The sequence below is a fragment of the Microplitis mediator genome, chromosome 2, assembly GCF_029852145.1.
Source record: "Microplitis mediator isolate UGA2020A chromosome 2, iyMicMedi2.1, whole genome shotgun sequence".
In the NCBI taxonomy this organism is placed as follows: domain Eukaryota; kingdom Metazoa; phylum Arthropoda; class Insecta; order Hymenoptera; family Braconidae; genus Microplitis; species Microplitis mediator.
The window spans coordinates 17004873-17023757 of record NC_079970.1 but is presented as its reverse complement, the minus strand read 5'-3'; the positions used below and the strand labels follow the sequence as shown (position 1 = coordinate 17023757).

The following is an 18885-nucleotide window of genomic DNA, read 5'->3' as shown; positions in this document are numbered from 1 at the left end:
TGGCCGTAACTATACTAAGTAAAAAAGATTATAAAAATGTATAACCAGTGTCATATAATTGTGTCATGGACTTTTTTTATCTTCACAAATTTAAATTAAGATATAATATTTATTCTTTTTTTAATTTTATTATAATGCCCATAAATTTAATAAAATAATTTAATAATTTTTTATCACATAAATAATCACGATATATTTTAAATATTTTTTTGTTACTAAAAATCAGCATTGAATAAAAAAACTCTAAGATTGTCTTTAAAAGTTACACTTGGATACAATATCTTATATTACATTCGATGGAGTTTGTGGTAAACCAGCGGAACCGTACACTCGATACTGCGCCCAGGTTATTCTGAATTTTATGATCAACTTATCCGATAAAACTTTATTTTTTTTTGCTTTCAATTTTTTATAATACAACTGACAGAATCAATTCACAAGTTGTCACCTAGAGTTAAGGTGCATTATCTATACAGCTTTCTATTTTCTTTTCTCAATTCAACTAGTGTACACTTACTTACTGCTAATATAAACTATTACTTATACTCTATCACGTTTGCTAGAAAAAGCTACTGAGATACTCGTGATAAAGCTCAACACTTGTAACCCTTGAAATACTATCTTATCCAATACTCTTCAGACTAAATTTTATATTTCACAAAGAGTATCAATATATTTATTTTTAAAAGATTTAAATATGATTTTACTTTTAGAAACTTACAAGTAAATAAATCGCGTTACTAATTCCAAAAGGACTTATATTTTTCTACGCCCTTTTGGCTTTAGTAGCTAAATTTAAAATCAAAAGGATGTATAATTTTTTTTTGTTGCTAATATTGTAGACTTATTTTATAGCTAAGAATTAGAAAGAAATTTTGACAGCCAAAAGGACATATCGTCCCTTTTCTAGGTAAACCTTGTAACTGCAAAATTATAATTTTTTCAGAAATCGTTCAAAACACCTGTTCTGTTACCCGTGCATCAATGGAAATATTAAATTTCAAAAGTCTCTCGAACATTCTGTTATAATTATTGAACTATGAAGCTTTTTTTATGCAATAGTAGTTCTAAAGAATGTTCTTTACTCATAATTTTAATAATGAAAAAAAAGTAGTTACGACGTTTACCCAGAAAGGGGACGATATAGCTTTAATTATGTGCCCTTTTTTTTCAAAATTTTCAGCTTTAGAATAAATATACAATATGATTAGCAATTAAAACAAAAATTCTACGCGCTTTTGGTTTTAAACTTAGTAACTATAGCCAAAAGGGCGTAGAAAAATATGTCTTTTTGGAATTAGTGACGCGAAATATTTATCTAATAAATAATAAAAATATTTGAAAGAAAAAAAATCAAAAGTACTGACTATAAAATATTTTTTTTTAAATTTTCTTTTTGCCAATGACTTGGTGAACGATACTAATGTAATATTTGCTAGTGAGTCATCGTCACGCATGTCGAGGCGATTAAATTTATGCGCCTACAAAACATTTATGTCGACAATTATGGCTCGAGATGTCGAACGTACCATTCTATACATATACATAGATATAACTACCAGGTAAAAGTGAAAATGACAATAGTACTCATCTTTTTAAAAGACAACTTAATGTCTAATAAAATAATTATTGATAACCGACAGATGTCAAAAATGAAAGAAACACGAAATTTAATTTTTCGCTTGCTTATAAAATTATCAACCACATTGATCATTTTTTATTATATCATTTTATTTATTGAGATAATGATAAAGCAGTTTATTTAATAACCAGTAAGACAAAGTACACTAATTTATGAGTCAGTTAACTTTTTTAAAAGTTAACTTACGTAAGGTAATTATAGATAACAATTTTCATGGCCAAACCAATTGTTTTTATTATTGAAGCAGAATTTTAAGTCTAGCTTTTAAAAGTATTTTTTAAGTCAGTTTATGTTTTATAGACCAATTAAAAAATAAATAAACTTAAAATATCGACTGATAAAATATAATAATAAATTACTCATTTATTTTTTTAATTACAGTGAAAAATTTGAACATTTTGTATGATTAATATTTATTTTTGTAAATTCAAATAAAAAAAAAGATTATAATTTTTAAAAATCTGAATAATACTGACAAATTTTCAAGACAAAAAATATTTTCTTATTATGATTTTATCAACTAAATAACGGATGTCAAATTCAAAAAACTAAAAATTGATTTTAATTGTAATTTTACATTCTGTGATGTCTTTTGCACATTATTTTCTTATTTTTTAACTTAAATGTTTTGAATTCAAAAATTATAATAAAGTATGAGTTGTCTCTACTGTAAAAAGTATTTTTTTTGACAATATAAAAAAAATTACACAATAGTCAAGAAAAAAAAAACTATTTCATTGACAATAAATTGTTTTGATTAATTTAAAAAAAAAGTTAATTATAAATGATTTTTATTGTTAATAAATCATCAAGACAATGCGGTTTTTACAAAAGAAGTCTCTGAACGAACAAAATAAAAAAAGTAAATAAATTTGTAGGCAAGTATAAAACTTTGGAAAACTTATATGCTTGAAAAGAGTCGCTGATAAATTAGCCTGTGGCAAAAGTAAAAGTTTGTGATCAAGGAGAAAGCCCACAAAGTACAAGACTGAGTACAGAGAGTTTGGTCACGTCTCTGAATCAACCATTCTAGTGTAATATAAAAGTCTTTGTATCGGTTTACTTCACCACAAATAAATAGTAAATTGGTTGTATTGATGGTTCTCAACAGTTTAGTAGTATAGAGGCATTGGCGATTCTTTGGTATTATCTCAAGCTGTCGGTGATGCATTATAGAGAGTTAAGGAATTATTGATTTAATCGTGGACTATTATCACATGCAAAAAGATACAAATTTCTTATCGAAAGTGTTGTACATCACGGTTGTTAAGCCGCATTAATAATCGGTACGCTTCAGTTATTGTTAATACTAACACGCCAAAATGTTTAAGCTATTTTTTTCTTGTTATTACTTTTTCTAATCCATAGAAATTAATATTAGTAATAATTAAAATATTATTTAGTTAATTGTTATCGTCCATGACTTTATTACTGCTATAATGAGACTTATTTCACTGCTTTTTTTTTACGCATCAACCGGAATAAAGAGCAAATTTTAACTGTTAAAAGACCCGAGATGAGAGTAGCGTAATTTGCCGATGATAATTATGCGGGTATTCAAAAATATATATGTATATATATATATACATATACATACATATATAATAGCGAAAGTACGCGGGAAAGTCGACAGTGGACTTGATAATTTTTTTGTTATTTTCTTTATATTATTTATGCCTGCATGATACATATATACAATAATATACCTACAGATTTAGTTACAAGTGATTTATTATTCAAATATATAACGAAAAAGCATTTTATAAATACGTGAGAAATGATAAATTTATTAATCAACTACTTAAATGTCTTCGAGTTATACTTCATCATGGCTAAACAATTGGAATTATTTTCAATTTAAGCATAATTAATATCAATAAAAATATTTAAGTGCAATTTACCCGGGTCGAAATATCTAGCCACATCGAACCCAAGTAAGCCTCGATCCAGCCTCACTGAGTAAAAAGTAAATAAAGTATTTTGAGCCTCAAATGATGTTCAAAAAGCCTCAAATGGACCTAGTCTTAACTATGTAATTTAAATTCGATTAGTATTATTTTTAGCTCAGTGATGCTTGATTGAGGCTTACTTGGGTTCGATGAGAACTGAATGGGGCTAGATATTTCAACCCGAGTATATTAAAGTTTAACTAATAAAATTGACTATTGATTGTAATTTAAATTTTTATAAACCTGTGTACAGTAAAAATTTTGTGTATTGTAAAAACAATTGTTAAATTAATAAGAAGCCACCCTGATTAAAAGAAACGATTTGTAATGTTAAATGCCCATAAGAAGGGTGATTCAAAAATATTCAAAGCATTAAAAAGTATTTAAAAATTTTTTTTTAATCGATTTAACTCGTTTCTTTTAATAAGGGCATTGTTTTCCTTGTTAAATTTGCATATTTAAAATACAATATTACTTTTTTGCCGCACTATCAATCAGAAATTAGCCTGTTTCCTCTGACTACAGACATTAAAACTTTCAGTATCAATGTGGGATATGAAAAATATAGTGTGTGGCACGGAATTCAACACGATTTCAAACCGGGTGATGTCAGCCATCGCTTTTAGATCGAGAAGTCACTTCACCCTCGCCTGAAATTCTTTTAGTTCATCCCTTGTCACACAATATTCTAGTTATTGGCTAGATGTCCTCAGAGTACCAAACTTTTTGGGTAATTTTTTCTTAAATATTAATTGGGTGTATTCTTTTCCCTTCTGATTAAGAAAGATAATATGAAATAATTTACAACGTTAAATGTCCATAAGAGACATGGTTTAAATGAATTATTTAAAATGATTCAAGTTCAAATCGTTTCGAAACAGCTTTCTTAAGCAAGATAGCTTTTACGGGTAAATATCAGTTATTATTATGGCTACATTATTTATTTATAACGTCAATATATTGCCGAAATGTAGAGTTTGCTTTTAGTTATATATTTGGAAAATGTAAAGACACAAAATAAATGTTAATAAACAACATAATACGTTATGTTGAATCAACATGGGAGAATGTTAAATATTTAACACGAAAATTCAAACCCGCTCTGTTTTCAATACAACTACACAAAATTATTTACTATATTGAATCACAGCCTCACCCATTTTTCGCATATAAAAATTAAAAAACCAATATTACCTCATGTTTTTTTTTTTTTTAACATGATAATTTTTATATAAACTCGAAAGTAAAAAAATTATTTCAAAAATATATAACTTTTATTTTAACGAAAGATGTAATTTATTTCAAGTACAAAATAATTTTATATATATATTAGATCTCGCATTATAATATTAAGTATATATTTTACACGAATTTTTATTTTGTTTTTTATATACCTGAACAAAAATAATTTAGGAAGAAAAAAATTTTTAAATATGAATTTTTTCATTTTTTTAGGATAATGAGTAAACGAAATTGATTTTACAGGTTTTTCAAAATCTTAATCATATTTATATATATAAATAAATTATTTTATAAAATTTATAAATGACTATTTTTATTTAATTTATGAGTTGATTTAGTCGACCGGTATCAATTTAAATAAAATTATATATTATTTTTACTAATGAAGAAAGCATGACGTCTATAACTAATATTGATTTTTGTTATTATTAGTTACAGAAAAAGAAAAAGCATTGAATAATTAACAATAGAAATTTATAGATATTTTATGTCACTTGTGTATCAATAAAGAATAGTAAAAAAAGGAAAAAAATCCTTTCACTTCTTTTATTATTATTGAGATTGTCTTCGTCAACTTTCTTTGTAGTAAAATAATATTTCGTGACGGCGTGAATATTTTATGTTTATTGGTAGGTAGATTTGCAAGAATAAGAGTAATAGTAAGAGTAAGGGTATGAGTAAAATAAAAGAAAATATAAGAAGAAAAGAATGAAATGAAAGGAGTGAAAAATAAAAACGAGTGAATATTGGAAATTGGACGATTGTGAGTGAAAAATTCAATAACTGTTATGAATTCATCCGCACGTAAAAGCAATACGAGTCAAGATGAAAGGAATTGCTCTGCAGCCGCATCATCACTGCCTTATTCGATATATTTTTCTACACTTCCTCTACTGAGTCTATAATTATTTTTCCCTTATGTGGGTCAATACTTCAATACAAATGTTAATTAAATTTTTATACATTCTGTCGCGAATCTGTGCACGTTGACTAAAATAATTTTATTTTTAAATTTTCTTTTTTTTTTTTTTTCCATAAATAAATATTCTAGTCATCGTGTGATTGATGTCACTGGCGTTTGATCTTTAGTTCTATAAAAAAAATTTATCATGTCATTTTTTTTCTTTGTCAGTAGTACCTAATTATTTTAATTTCATACTTTTAGTTCTAAAAAACTGACTCATTTTTAGTAATAAAAAAAAATTGGGATACCATTAAAATTTAATGGCAGTCAATATTTTTATACGAAAAATAATGATTTTTTTTTTTCAAAATTATCATAATAAATTTTTTTACGCTCATGTAAATATTAAAAAAAAAAAACTATTCTAAATATCTCTAAAAAATTTTTCATAAAAATTTACTTCAAACTTCAGTAAATAGTAAATTAGTGAAACTACTTTTAAATCTGCATTAATTATACAAAATAAAAAAAAATTTTTTTCAACAATTTAAATAATTGTTTCACGGTTGGCAATTCTTTTAAAACTTTTTAAAGATTTATCCCTCTATATCTCGTGATTTATTCTATTCACATTCACGCGGTAATCCAACGCTGAATTCATACTTCAAAAAATATTTATCCTACAGCATTTGTCTATTTTATTGAAGTAAAAATTTTTTTTTTCACTCTAATAAAACAAAAAAAAATTGAACATGCGTGTACTTGTAAGAAAACTCAAGAGAATAGACAAGTAATCTATTGTAAATAAATAAAGTTTACATGACCCTGAATAACAACACGAGACACAAATTAGCTCTGACACATTCGTAAATATGCTGATTATTATCAGTGAATTATAATTATCTATATTAAACATCTGATAACAATCGATTACCAGGAAAAACAATTAAAGTATAAGAGCAATACGTCAATTCAATTAAACTATTGCCTATAAATTAGATAAAAAATATTTATAGTTTAAAATCAACAAAATAGTGATAAGTAATAAATCAAAAAATAATTACTACAGTAATTTAAATTAAATTTTAAAAAATTTATCAACAATTTCAAAATAAATTTATTTTTAAATATAAAATTTATGGATTTTTAAAAAAAACCTCAAACACTAAAAATTTAGATCACAACACTTATTTATATTTTTATCACGTAACAAAATATAAAAAAAATTTCCACTCACGATTTATAAAAAAAAGAAAAAAAAATTGCAAAATTTTTTTTTTTATAACACTGACACAATTTTTTTCTTTAAAATATGAAAATAAATAAATACATTACTATTATTATAAATTTTTTTTTATTTGGCATTAGATTGTACTTGTGTATATTTATGGAATGAAGTAAAGAGCCGCCGCGAACTCGTATACTCGCGTGGTCTTAGTTCGCGGTTTAAGGCTGACTGGTCGCGACGATGTACCTCAGAATGGCGCGAAGTTGTCCGTTCTCGTGTAGTATTAGTGTACATACAACGTACTGAGAGTAGTGCAATGTAAAGCAAAAGGAGAGAAAGAGAAAGATGAATACCCCCCACCTCTTCTGAACTCGTTATCGTCGCGGGGGACCATAGCTAAGAGAACATGCTCTTCTACTGTACTGTCTACTCTAGACTACATCAGTATACTGTATAATGGTTAGTAGTTCTACTTCTAGTTAAAACTACTACTATTCTCATAGTGGTTGTTACTTTACTTGTTATGTTATATATTCTACTCTTTACTTCCAATACTATTATATACAATAATACAATACTTATAATAACAAACTCTCTCATTTTAAATACATATTACATTGTATTTATTATTATTGTTTATTCCAAGTGAAAAGATCAAGTAAATATGATGCGCAATTCTATTAAATCATATATATATAATTACTACCAGCTATATTTATACTTACTTGACATGTTTAAATAATTAGTAATTTCTAATTGCAATATACATTTATCTTTTTAATTATTTAAATTATTTTTGTTCAGTTACACTTGGATTTCTAAATTCTTATTTCATTTTAATATGATATTTTATTTTTAAAAATATATATCCGGGTGGCGATTTTTTTTAGAGTTTTTGTTTTATTTTGAAGCTTAAATGAACACTGTAAAAAAATTTTTGGAGTGAACGCCGAATAAATATAGAGTAAATTCACTCCCGATTGTTTACGGTGAAAAAATCTCAGTTTGAAATATTTGGAGTCCTCTCCAAGTTTCAACTCAATCGTAATTTTCTAGAGGTCGCTCGAAAATTTTCAAACTTTCGAAAATCAATGAAAAACCATTGTTTTTTTTCGAAATATTTGGTCGCTTACTAGTTCAATCTTTTTTTATACATGTTCTTAACAAACATACTAAAATTTCAAGTTTAAATATTAATACTTAAAGGTCATTCAGTATTTTTTAAAATAAATTTTTCGAGTTTTTCAATCGTTTTCCACGACCTTTAAATATTGATATTAAGACTTAAAATTTGAGTGTGTCTCTACGGCTTGCATAGGAAAGATTGAACAAGCGAAGAACCGAAGATTTTGAAGAGAGAAAAAAAAAAATTGGTTTTTGTTGATTTTCAAAATTTAAAAAATTTATAAGTAACCTCTGAAAAGTTTCTTTATGAGTTGATACTTGAAGAAGAGTCTTTAAATACTTCAAACCGATATTTCTGTGTGTGAGCGTCAAAAAAGAAGAAAAGTTGCACTCACTATTATGGAAGATTACTCTATTTAATTAACCATCAAATAAAAAAAGAATATGCAAATAAAAGTTGAGGTAAGTATGCATAAATATAAATTTTTTAATATATTTAATATTTTTATAAAATGAATTTTCGCTTTCTATATCTCAATAAATATTCATCTTGCCGTTTGAATTTTCAGTTAATTGGAGCGAGATCTTTATTCACGTGGGTGAATTCTTTCGAATGAATCGACATTTTTCTTTTTCTTTTTTTGTACTTTTTTTCAATAAGCTTTAAGTTTATCCCTGGCTTATATCCTGATTAGACTGACGAAAAAAAAAAAGCTGAGGAAGGTATAAACTAAAAAACCAAGTGCTGACAAGCGGAAGTAGAGAAAATAAGTCACTCGAATTTAAAAATATTTCTTGTTATAAATGATTACTTTTTATCACTGATATAAAAAATTTTTACTGATTTATTATTTTTTTTTCAACATATTCAGATAAAAGGGGACAAAAAAATTTTTCAACGTCATCTAATAATATTGAGTTTAAAAAATAACCAAGTAATCTTGCGTGTTTGATCGATAATCGTTAGTTTGATTGAAGAATGATAATGCAAACAATGAGACTGCCATATTGATGATGGTACCGTCTGGCACACGTGTATGACCATTTAACTAATACAATTGTTAAATAAAAAAAAACATACACCTACATACATATATATTTATTTACACATACGTATTATAAATTATTATAAAATATCTAAACTATACTGTACATGTATATTATAATATATTAAATAAATATTCAAAGGTATTCATTTATTTCTTTTGTTTTCAGATATGGATATCTTACGTACGTGTCTTAATTTTAATACTTCTGCACGTACATATAAACTTTATCCCTAAAATGTACATGTGATGACGTTTTGTATTGCATCAATCATTAAACACATACCATATATGTTATCAACATAAATAATACTGTCCATTTATATAAAAACATTAACGAGATTATTTATAAGTTAAATTTAATCAAAATTTTGTATTTAGTTAAAAAATGGACTGATGAATTAATTTAAATTCATATTTGAGTTGAGTATGAAAGTATTTATACATGGGAAAAAATTTCAACTTAAATCAAGAATTTCAAATTCTTGGTTTGAGATACCAGCGACTTGATTCAAGACACTTTATTATAGTAAATGTGTATTTTTTTATTATTATTTTTTTTAATTGAAAAAATGATGTCAGTGTTACTTATTTTTTTATGTTCAAACTTTATTATTGAAAAACATTGACTTCGGACAGGATTGAACTCGGGTTTTTTGAGTTAGGAAACTAGTCTGCTATACACTAGGCTGGCATAGGTCCGAGATATTAGAACATAAAATGTTTTCCAATAAATACTACGATAATGGTATAGAGATCTCTCTATTACCCATAATTTGAACAGTCTGGTAGGTGAATTTTAAAACCAAGACTTATTTTTTTGAACTAAGTTCTTTAATTTTACTTTAAGTCGGTAATACAGTTGGAACCGAGATTAAGTTAAGGTTCTCTAAGCAAAAATTTTTTTTTTTCAATACAAAAAAATTATACTTAAATCAAGAATTTAAATTTACAAATCGAAATATTTTCTTGAATCAAGATATCAATTTCAACAAAAAAATATTCTTGAACCAAAAAAAGTATTCTTCATAATATTCTTGGCTCAGGTAAATTCTTCTTGATTCAAGTTATTTTTTTTTCTGAGTAGTTTTTCTGTAGTATAGTTATGTGTAATATTATCATGATTAGTAGTGTGTAGAGTATGGATTTAAGTAGAGTGAAATCAGGACGACAATAATATAAGTCTGGGATATGTGCTTGGGTAGAGTATAGATATAGAAGAGAAACGTTCTGTGGAACAAGCTTAGGGTTTTAGTCAGTCAGTACTAAGTCAGTATAGAAGTTAACTGTCAGGATGAGATAAGATGTATTGCTCTAGCTAAAACCGATGGACAATAATGCACGACTCGGTTGAATTCAATGAGTGGAATCGAAACTGTATTACAGAGATTTGGGTCAGACATCATACCAAGACGTATCAGTTTATTAAACTGAATCAATAGCTTTAGTTAACCATAACCATTATTTTGTAATAAATTGATTTTATAAATATAAAATATTACAATAATACAGTAGGGTCGCGTTATAAGACTATTAGTTTCTTTCTCAAACTACCGCGATACCTAGTTTATAAAAAAGACAGAATGATAGTCTTATAACGATATCCGACTGTATTTATATTTATTAATGTGATAATTAATTGTCTTATTAATTTTAATATCAAAGAATTGTTCTCTTTTAAAATAATAATAATTATTATTATAATCATGTTTATTTATTTATTTAATTTTTTTTTAAGGATTATTTTAAGACAAATGAGGTTCTGAGAATTATTCCACGGATCAGCACGTGTTTCTCATAATCCGCGAACATGCGCGGGTGGCGAAAGTTACAATAGTCTTAATGTACATGTACAGTATTTATATGTATGAAGGTATGTATATATATAATATACCTTTTACACTTAACTCCTACTACATTAGCTACCCACCTCCACAGATCGTGAGTTCTCATTTTTTATTATTTCTCGTTTTATTTTTTCTACAATTGTATTTTTTTATCTGTAACCAAGTTCCGGGAAGTAGATCAATTACTGTTATTTTTTTGATTTAATTTAATCTAGTGTTAAGCTTGAGAAAAAAAATTTTAACAGTTAAAAATTATTTTAAATAAATTTAAATTTATATTAAAATTATTGTAATTTATTTTTTATATCAGTGGAACTTAAAAATTTTATTGAATTAATTCTGTCATAAAAAATATATGAAAATAGAAATTTAATTATATATGTAATGAATTTTATATTGTTAATTAAAAAAATAAATTATAGCAATATTTTAATGTACAGATATATAAATATGTAAATATTTATTAAGTATTGATGAACACTGTGTGTAAAGTGTCAGACATTTCTCTTCAAATTCAAAAAAAAATCCAGATATAAAATTTTTTATAAATTTGATTAAACTATCAGATAAAAATTAAACTACAAAATCACTGTCAAGTAATTAATTGATTGTCTAAAAAAAAAAAAAAAAAAAAAAAAAAAAAAAAAATTGGCCATCAGAAAAAAAATTTGATATGAAGTCTGAGGTTTAGTCATTTATTAATCTGTAATTTTAAATATTAAAGAAAAAGTGTGAAAATTTTGCGCAGAAGATTAAAAAGAAATCGCATACATATGTTTCTTTGAAGTTTACAGAGACCACAGAAACCGGGAAATCGGGAATAGCTCGAGGGGTAAAACTCTCGACGAGACGTTTTTCAGTAAAATTGGAAAAACTCAGGCGAGGAAAATTTAACCGGTTAACGTTAAAGGCGACATGAAAAGACGGTAGAGAAGATTGCAGTAGGAATAACGTTTGTAGAATTTAAATTCAAATAGATAAAATATTCACAAGATTTGACCAATTTTATAATCTATAAAATAAAAATGAGTTTCAGCTTTTTCTCTGATTTTTTTTTTATTTTAATGCAAAATGCGAAGAAAAATCCACAAAATAAATAAGCGTTAAATTTGCAAGAAAGTTGAATTTATAATAAAAAATGAGCATACGTGTATGAAGATGAGTGCATTTATGTGTCGAACAGAAAGCAGTTAGTATCGACTTTCTTATTTGAGGTCATGACTCTTGGTAATATTAGGCGTGGTGATTCTTCATTTATCGAAAAAATAATATCTTTCTTTATACTTCCTTTATAGCTTATTTCCTTATTTATTATTTTGTTATTATTCATATTTATTATTGGTAATTACTTCCTATATATTTTTTAAAAGACACACGGAAAGAATTATCTAATGAATTTGACTCGTTAATTGTGAGTCAACTGGAGCTAGAATGAATAATTACTCTTCTGTTTCTAAATATTTTTCGATTATAAGGTAAAAAGGGTAGAAGTACCATTTGTGGCCACTGCTCCATTTTTGGACATTAAATATTTTATTTTAATTACTAAAAAAGTATAAAAAAACTTTAATTGTAATAATGTGATGAAGTAATTTTTTGAACACAGTAAAAATTTAATTGTCATTACGTATTTTACAAATTGTTTTATTCAAATTTTTGAAGTTTCCAAAACTGACCTTAAAGTGACCAAAAACAGTACCTCAACCGTAATACTAAATTTCGAGTAATTTTTTAATTAAAAACAAAACAATAGGTAATAGTTTTTATTCTTTTCGTATTTCTTTTATTTTTAGCCCGGGTTTACTTAAAATTGGAGGGTAAATTTTGAATGGAACTGTACATGAGAAATTATTTTTGTTTACAATGCTATGGTATCACAGTAAAGCCGGACCATGTTGGCCACCTGACAGAATTTGAAATAAAGATATTGCAAAAATGATTATGGCCATAGTAAAATTTACGATGGTTACGGTGGTCCTTCTTAATAATGACACCATAACATTTTAAACGAGAATAATTTATTCGTGTAAGGTTCAATTACGGTAGTGTTGTAGCTCATTAAGAACCAGTACTCGATCCCTGTATGTATTTTTCATAGAAATATTCTAATATAAATGTACAAATACATGAAGTGATCAGGTACTGATCCCTACTCGACTACTCGATGTTTTATGTGACTAATAACGATGGTTAAATTATGTAAAGCGAGTTATCACGTATCAGTTTTTATTCAATTTTAATAAATTCATAATCTTGAAACTTTTGGGCTGATAAAGTTATGATTTAAAAAGAAAATAAAAAACTCACTATAAATAATTGAACTTTTATAGATTTAAACGGTAATCAATATAAAAAGTTTGTCAAATTTCAGTGATAAAAAATTTTTTTGCTTTTATTCAAAATGTACGTATTGATTTTCTTATCACATGATTACTAAAATAACAAAAAATTAATGATAATATTTACTGTTCTCAAGAACATTAAATATAATAAAATATGTGTCAATAATTAAAGGATTAATCTCATGATTAATTTTCAAAAGGCATCTCAGTGCGTGCACTCAGAAGACGACGGTTTAAAAAAAAAATAATAATAAATGAAGATAAAAATACTATAATATAATTTTTTATTTTTATTTCATCTATTAATTGGAGGTTTTCCGAATAACTGATATGACAGTAATATTAGTTTTGAATTTCTTTTTTCACTAAAAATGTTTTTCAAATTTTTTTTTTTTAATATTTCATGAATTCTGAGTTACCGGCAGATGGTAACTTTTCGAAAAGTTATCTGATATAAAAAAAAATTCTTGAGCTGTATGAGTGGCGCATAGGGTTTCATCATCATTATTATTATTATGTTTTTTGAAACCAAAAAATTAAAAAAATATTAGGTAATAATACACGGAGAAAAATAAATGATTGGAGTTATCATACTAAATTTGTAGCTGCAATCATCTAGGATGATTAAAAAATTTTTCAGTGTAAAGATGGTTAGTGCTACAATTTGTTATAATTGCAGTTACCATTTTTTATAGTAACAGTTACCATCAGGATGATAACAGTAACCATTAAGATGATTACAGCTACTATCAGGATGGTAATATTTACCATCAGGATAATAATGTTTCCTATCAAGGATAGTGATAATTTATCACTGATAAAAACACTGATAAAGAAAAACAAAAATTATTAAATGCTATAAAAAAAATTGATCAAAAATTCAATAATTTTCAAGTACTGGTGCAAAATTATAAATTTTTGATTACAAATATGATGACAAACATACTTAAATTTTATTTATAAAATTTTTACAAAAAAATGACAATTATTTATTTTTTACAATTATTTAAATCCATAATTTGATGTTTAAAGTCTACTTGTCTTAGATGGTAACTTTAATCATCTTTAATGGTAACTACTACAATTTCTGATGGTAACTGTAACCATCTAGATCGTAAATGCAACTATTTAAAATGATAACTGTAACTATCTCTAATTAACATACATGATTGTAACAGTTACCATAAATATGATTTATACAATCATCCAGATAGTTGTCACTACCATCGGGTTGATGGTAAAAAATTTTACCATAAATAGATAGTAACTGCAATCATTTAATTTTCTGAGTGTAATAATAAAAACAACTGCGCTCAAATTTTGATGCATATCTTAGTGACATTTCATGAAAATTTGACATTAATCAAAAAATTATGAAACGCGTGATATTCGTGTTACCAGCCGACAGGAAAAGGGTTTTGAAAAAACATTTTTTTAAATATAAAAAAATATATGCACACATATTTTTGACACCAAATCTCACTCAAAAAATAGAACTGTTTAGTGCAAAATTTTTACAAAGATTAAAATTTTTATAGTTTACTTTTTGTCTAGTTTTTTTTTTTTTAATTTTTAATTTTCGAAACTCGTAAATTGAAATGACCTCAGTTTCGATTTTTCTCAATATATTTTGATGAAAAATATTATAACGTGAATTTATATAAAAATTAATGTTTTTTCAATGAATATAAAGTCAATGGCATAAGAATATTATTCTTCATCTTGAATTCTATTGTAAAAAGAATAATGGATAGAAAAATGTATAATGGTATCAGAAAGTTGCATACTATGTGAATATATATAATGCATAAGCTTTAAAAAAGCAAAATAAATAAAATCTTTGTTGCAAAGTGCAACATAACCCGTTTTCTTCGCGACTTGAATCGTAAAAATTCTCTCACTTGTTTTATTTTCATTTAGTTTTGTTTCTTTTATCATCTGTGTGTCGTGTTCTTACTTTGTATCACAGAGCTTCTGCCACAGACATCGGCTTCAACGGCTCAATGGATAAAATCCATATATGTCCATAACAGAAAATCGTCATCATCGGAAAACACATCATGTACTTTACACAATTTTATCGGAACTCAATAAATTCCAGTTTATTCTAGATTATCAGGATGAAAGGCAGAAAATTTTTTTAAAAATCATTTTTATTTTTTTATTAAATTGAATTGTACTATTTTCCGATAATGGACATGTCAATTTCTTAAAAAAAAAAAAGAAAACATACAATGGTATTTTATATTGAGGAAAATTATATTTAAATTTTTAGCTGATACTAACAACAATTTTATTATTTATTAAAATGATTTCTTATTATAAATTAACATATGTAAAGACATTTAAAGTCACCTGTCACATAAAGAAAGTATTTTAAAAATTTGACGTAATAAAACATCAAATAAATAAATAATTAATTAATGTTCAATAATCCATAAAAGAATGTAATAAATTTTTATTATTATTTAATTCAAACAGAACTTTATGCAACAGAAATATTAAAATATATAAACATTAAGATATTATTCAAAGTTACATGAAATGCTAAGACTGTTTGTGAATGGAAAAATAATTTCCACACTTTCTGGCCTATTAAGAACTTCCTACACGATTTAAAAGTACTAAGACCGTTTATTAGATGCGTGGGTGGTCGACTAAATGATTTCAATAAAAATAAACTATTAAATATTTTTCTCTATAAATAATTATTGAAAATTAGCCTCAACGTTTGGAAAATTTTCTTGCTCTATCTTTATACGAAATTGTTGTTAATTAGATATTAAATATGACTTTTCTCTTATTACACATAAAAATAAAAAAAAGTAATATGTAATTAAAACTGAATTTTCTCGGCTTGAGATAATTAATTTAGAACTTGTTACAGTATAACGAAACTTTTAAAATGTCATCGAATTAATTCAAGTGTAACTTGTCATGTCGCAAAATGAAACTCAACATTTGAAATTAATTAACAAAAAGGAATAAAAAAAATAAAAGTAAATACTAAGTAAATAACAAACTAAAAAAGTACGTAACATAGCTAAATAGTAAATGCTAGAGAACGGTGTAAATTCCGTTAGGTAATGATGGACGGCGAGGGATGAGAAAGTTGTACATACGACGAAAAGCTATGTACAGCAATAGCCAACATACCACAGTACAGTTTTAGTAACTATCTGTGTCTGTGACAGAAAATATACACTGAATATAAATTGCAATGTCTGGGCAAAATTCATTTTGGCAAAGTCGAAATGAGTTTACCGGAAATTGATGAAAAGCTACGTGATACCTCATAAAATACTATGTTATTATTTAGATTTAACTTTTGCAATATATGTACACATATAAATAAAACATATAATATAAATATAACTTTCAATGTCAATAAAATAACGCCGGAATAAAAAAAAATGTTTTCCGCCAGTTTAATTAATGTTTTAATTTAATTTTTTTTTTCTGTGGATTTTTTATAATTTTTAAATAAAAAAACTATTCATGAGGAACGAAGAGCCAGTGTAGAGGCCACTATGAGACATGCAACCACGGGGAAACGACCTTGTCTATAATTGTGCAACGTCGTACTGACTGACCTAGTCAGAGGCGTACCATTCACCGAGTTGATCAAGACTAGATATGACTATCTTAGTAAACATATATATCTATATGTATATGTATATGTATATATATTTAACTTATAATATAATATAAATATTAAACATTAAGTATCAATGATTTTAATAAAACTTAAACATTTTATTATTTTGAATTTTAAAAATATTTTCATATTTTATCAATTAATAATATAATGTAATTAAAATTTTTTACTTTAGTACGTAATGAGGATATAGTGTATAGAGAAATATACGGTGTAACGAATGGATAAATATGTAATTAAATATGTGGAAGGAAGACGAGTATCCGTAAAAAAAAAAAATTATAATGGAGATAAAAGAGAAAATGAAAAAAAAAAAGTTTATGAGAATGATCATATTACTAGTAACCCCAGTAGTTATTTTAACCGGTGAGATTATCACTGCGAAATGATTTTAACTAATATTTAATTAACCATAATCACGTTGTAGTTGCACCTGTTGAACGACCGCGTATATTCTCCGCAAATCGATCCGTTGCACATTTTAATCCACTTATAATCATTAGTACTTTTTTTTTTGGAATGAGTGATATTACGTAAGAATTTATATATTTATAGCATGTATGTATTATTCTTAATTTTTTTGTGGGTTACTTTTAATTGTAAACACGGAAATGTGAATAAAGAACATTGTCCCTTTCAATTGGTGGAAAAGAATAATAGAGAAGAAGACAAGCACCTTTCTCTTGTGAGGAAAATTTTTTTTTTTCCGTAATTAAAGTTGTAATATACACTTGTGTTGAGTAAAAAACATTCACGGCGCGGCGACATTATATGTTAAGTGGAGAATAATTAAGACTCTTGTATACATGTCTTATATACTTATTATTGTGGATCTATTTCATTTCTCATTTCTCATGAAATTGTTATGAGTTAATACGCAATATTATATTTTGTAATATTAGATAATGACGTAATTATCAACTGTCATATTTTTTAATTGACCAAAATTATTTTACGTTTTTATAAATTTTTCAATCATCGTTTTTTTTTTTAAATTTTAATTTGTGCGAAACAAATTATCGATAAACATTTATAAATATGGTATTCAGATTATAAAAACAATTTTAATTTATGGAAAAAAATTATTTTATTATTTGAATAATAAATTATTAATTTCGAGATAAAAAAATTAAAGTCAAAAATTTTTATCAAATTGTACCACAAAAATTAATAAACAAGTTTCATAGTAGAAACGAGGCGATTTAAATAAAAAATTGGAAAAATATGACATTTTTGTATGAATTAGATTCGAATATCCGTGTAAAAAAAATTCCAAAAAAGTTTGATATGTAAAACTACTAAATTTGAGACAAATCAGAACTTAAAGTTGGACTTTTCTCGAACTTATAGAATTTTAATAGTAAAACAAAGATAGATTTGGATCTTTATGTGGGGGAATTTTTAGTCAAATGAGAACTTTTTTTAAATATAATTTTGAAAAATGGAAACCAACTACATTTTTCTCTTCCAACATAGATTTTTAAACTGTTTCTAAAAGGGGGAAAAATATAGTTAGCATACGTTATCAAAATTATGTTTTGAAAACGTCCTAATTTGACCGAAAATTCGATAACTCTGAAGTTAGTTGATAATTAAAAATTTTCACATTTCGTTTCAACAAATTGTTAACAAGAAAAAAAACATCAAAAATATGAACATGGAGAAAATTAAAAAAACCACAAGTGCAATTTTTTTAAATATTTTTTTTTATGATTTATCGCTTTTAAAAAAAAATTCAAAAATTATTAGACGTTGGCTAATTTCAGTATCATAAAATTCGCTCGCATTAAGATCTAAATCTATACCGTTTTTTTCACTATGATAATTCTAAAAGTTCGAAAAAAGTTCAACTTGAAGTTCTAATCTGTTTCAAACTCAGAAGTTCTACATATCGAACTTTTT

At 25.5% G+C, this 18885-nt stretch overlaps 1 protein-coding gene across 3 annotated transcripts in view; it reads right to left on the bottom strand.

The window, feature by feature from the left end:
• LOC130678452 (IQ motif and SEC7 domain-containing protein 1) overlaps positions 1-18885 on the bottom strand; it is a 94292-nt gene that overhangs the window by 38167 nt on the left and 37240 nt on the right. The gene's annotated exons all lie outside the window — the stretch shown is intronic.